This window comes from Cryptomeria japonica, unplaced genomic scaffold (genome assembly GCF_030272615.1).
Source record: "Cryptomeria japonica unplaced genomic scaffold, Sugi_1.0 HiC_scaffold_89, whole genome shotgun sequence".
In the NCBI taxonomy this organism is placed as follows: Eukaryota; Viridiplantae; Streptophyta; class Pinopsida; order Cupressales; family Cupressaceae; genus Cryptomeria; species Cryptomeria japonica.
Genome location: NW_026728911.1, coordinates 280,001 through 283,892, shown reverse-complemented (window position 1 = coordinate 283,892; position 3,892 = coordinate 280,001).

Sequence of the window (3,892 nt, the reverse complement as noted above, 5' to 3'; positions counted from 1 at the left end):
AGGGCTCTAACGGAAATGTCTATTGGTTTCGGTATGGATGCAATTGCAAGTGGTTCGGCAAAGGTAGTCGTTCCGATGCGTCCATGTCGTGGCCAAATCGATAATTCGATTTGAGCCCTCGTATAGCATTTGGGTCTCTCGATGTGATTCCGCATTCCAGTCCCTTTGGGCACTGCTTGAGCCGCATCCCAGGGGGTTCCCTTCCCAATAATCTGCCTCGCAACCCGATTGCTATGCGGTGAGGCTCCTCGGCCGCCTCGGAACTATCTGTGTATCAGACGCATCGCGGGATAAGGGGTTGGCAACGGTAGTCGCCCCAAGCGCGTCCGATGCTTGGACCATTCCGAGGCGGCCCTGAAGCCTCTTCCGTCTAGCCGTTGGGTCCTTCTCGCCGCATCCCTCGCCTCGCACCCCGATTGCTATGCGGTGAGGCTCCTCGGCCGCCTCGGAACTATCTGTGTATCGGACGCGTCGCGGGATAAGGGGTTGTCACTGGTAGTCGCCCCAAGCGCGTCCGATGCTTGGACCATTCCGAGGCGGCCCTGAAGCCTCTTCCGTCTAGCCGTTGGGTCCTTCTCGCCGCATCCCTCGCCTCGCACCCCGATTGCTATGCGGTGAGGCTCCTCGGCCGCCTCGGAACTATCTGTGTATCGGACGCGTCGCGGGATAAGGGGTTGTCATTGGTAGTCGCCCCAAGCGCGTCCGATGCTTGGACCATTCCGAGGCGGCCCTGAAGCCTCTTCCGTCTAGCCGTTGGGTCCTTCTCGCCGCATCCCTCGCCTCGCACCCCGATTGCTATGCGGTGAGGCTCCTCGGCCGCCTCGGAACTATCTGTGTATCGGACGCGTCGCGGGATAAGGGGTTGTCACTGGTAGTCGCCCCAAGCGCGTCCGATGCTTGGACCATTCCGAGGCGGCCCTGAAGCCTCTTCCGTCTAGCCGTTGGGTCCTTCTCGCCGCATCCCTCGCCTCGCACCCCGATTGCTATGCGGTGAGGCTCCTCGGCCGCCTCGGAACTATCTGTGTATCGGACGCGTCGCGGGATAAGGGGTTGTCACTGGTAGTCGCCCCAAGCGCGTTCGATGCTTGGACCATTCCGAGGCGGCCCTGAAGCCTCTTCCGTCTAGCCGTTGGGTCCTTCTCGCCGCATCCCTCGCCTCGCACCCCGATTGCTATGCGGTGAGGCTCCTCGGCCGCCTTGGAACTATCTATGTATCGGACGCGTCGCGGGATAAGGGGTTGTCACTGGTAGTCGCCCCAAGCGCGTCCGATGCTTAGACCATTCCGAGGCGGACCCGAAGCCTCTTCCGTCTAGCCGTTGGGTCCTTCTCGCCGCATCCTTCGCCTCGCACCCCGATTGCTATGCGGTGAGGCTCCTCGGCCGCCTCGGAACTATCTGTGTATCGGACGCGTCGCGGGATAAGGGGTTGTCACTGGTAGTCGCCCCAAGCGCGTCCGATGCTTGGACCATTCCGAGGCGGACCCGAAGCCTCTTCCGTCTAGCCGTTGGGTCCTTCTCGCCGCATCCCTCGCCTCGCACCCCGATTGCTATGCGGTGAGGCTCCTCGGCCGCCTTGGAACTATCTGTGTATCGGACGCGTCGCGGGATAAGGGGTTGTCACTGGTAGTCGCCCCAAGCGCGTCCGATGCTTGGACCATTCCGAGGCGGACCCGAAGCCTCTTCCGTCTAGCCGTTGGGTCCTTCTCGCCGCATCCCTCGCCTCGCACCCCGATTGCTATGCGGTGAGGCTCCTCGGCCGCCTTGGAACTATCTGTGTATCGGACGCGTCGCGGGATAAGGGGTTGTCACTGGTAGTCGCCCCAAGCGCGTCCGATGCTTGGACCATTCCGAGGCGGACCCGAAGCCTCTTCCGTCTAGCCGTTGGGTCCTTCTCGCCGCATCCCTCGCCTCGCACCCCGATTGCTATGCGGTGAGGCTCCTCGGCCGCCTTGGAACTATCTGTGTATCGGACGCGTCGCGGGATAAGGGGTTGTCACTGGTAGTCGCCCCAAGCGCGTCCGATGCTTGGACCATTCCGAGGCGGCCCCGAAGCCTCTTCCGTGTAGCCGTTGGGTCCTTCTCGCCGCATCCCTCGCCTCGCACCCCGATTGCTATGCGGTGAGGCTCCTCGGCCGCCTTGGAACTATCTGTGTATCGGACGCGTCGCGGGATAAGGGGTTGTCACTGGTAGTCGCCCCAAGCGCGTCCGATGCTTGGACCATTCCGAGGCGGCCCCGAAGCCTCTTCCGTGTAGCCGTTGGGTCCTTCTCGCCGCATCCCTCGCCTCGCACCCCGATTGCTATGCGGTGAGGCTCCTCGGCCGCCTTGGAACTATCTGTGTATCGGACGCGTCGCGGGATAAGGGGTTGTCACTGGTAGTCGCCCCAAGCGCGTCCGATGCTTGGACCATTCCGAGGCGGACCTGAAGCCTCTTCCCTCTAGCCGTTGGGGCTTTCTCGCCGCATCCCTCGCCTCGCACCCTGATTGCTATGCTGTGAGGCTCCTCGGCCGCCTTGGAACTATCTGTGTATCGGACGCATCGCGGGATAAGGGGTTGGCAGTGGTAGTCGCCCCAAGCGCATCCGATGCTTGGACCATTCCGAGGCGGCCCTGCAGCCTCTTCCGTCTAGCCGTTGGGGCCATCTCGCCGCATCCCCCACCTCGCACCACGATTGCTATGCGGTGAGGCTCCTTGGCCGCCTCGGAACTATCTGTGTATCGGACGCATCGCGGGATAAGGGGTTGTCACTGGTAGTCGCCCCAAGCGCGTCCGATGCTTGGACTATTCCGAGGCGGCCCTGCAGCCTCTTCCGTCTAGCCGTTGGGGCCATCTCGCTGCATCCCCCACCTCCTCGGCCGCCTCGGAACTATCTGTGTATCGAACGCATCGCGGGATAAGGGGTTGGCAGTGGTAGTCGCCCCAAGCGCGTCCGATGCTTGGACTATTCCGAGGCAGCCCTGCAGCCTCTTCCGTCTAGCCTTTGGGGCCATCTCGCCGCATCCCTCGCCTCGCACCCCGATTGCTATGCGGTGAGGCTCCTCGGCCGCCTGGGAACTATCTTCGTATCGGACGCATCGCGGGATAAGGGGTTGTCACTGGTAGTCGCCCCAAGCGCGTCCGATGCTTGGACTATTCCGAGGCGGCCCTGTGGCCTCTTCCGTCTAGCCGTTGGGGCCATCTCGCCGCATCCCCCACCTCGCACCCCGATTGCTATGCGGTGAGGCTCTTCGGCCGCCTTGGAACTATCTTCGTATCGGACGCATTGCGGGATAAGGGGTTGTCACTGGTAGTGGCCCCAAGCGCGTCCGATGCTTGGACTATTCCGAGGCGGCCCTGCAGCCTCTTCCGTCTAGCCGTTGGGGCCATCTCGCCGCATCCCCCACCTCGCACCCCGATTGCTATGCGGTGAGGCTCCTCGGCCGCCTTGGAACTATCTTCGTATCGGACGCATCGCGGGATAAGGGGTTGTCACTGGTAGTCGCCCCAAGCGCGTCCGATGCTTGGACTATTCCGACGCGGCCCTGTGGCCTCTTCCGTCTAGCCGTTGGGGCCATCTCGCCGCATCCCCCACCTCGCACCCCGATTGCTATGCGGTGAGGCTCCTCGGCCGCCTTGGAACCATCTTCGTATCGGACGCATCGCGGGATAGGGGGCTGTCACTGGTAGTCGCCCCAAGCGTGTCCGATGCTTGGACCATTCCTAGGCGGCCCTGAAGCCTCTTCCGTCTAGCCGTTGGGGCCTTCCCGCCCCATCCCTCGCCTCGCACCCCCGATTGCTATGCGGTGAGGCTCCTCGGCCGCCTTGGAACCATCTGTGTATCGGACGCATCGCGGGATAAGGGGTTGGCACTGGCAGTCGCCCCAAGCGCGTCCGATGCTTGGACCATTCCGA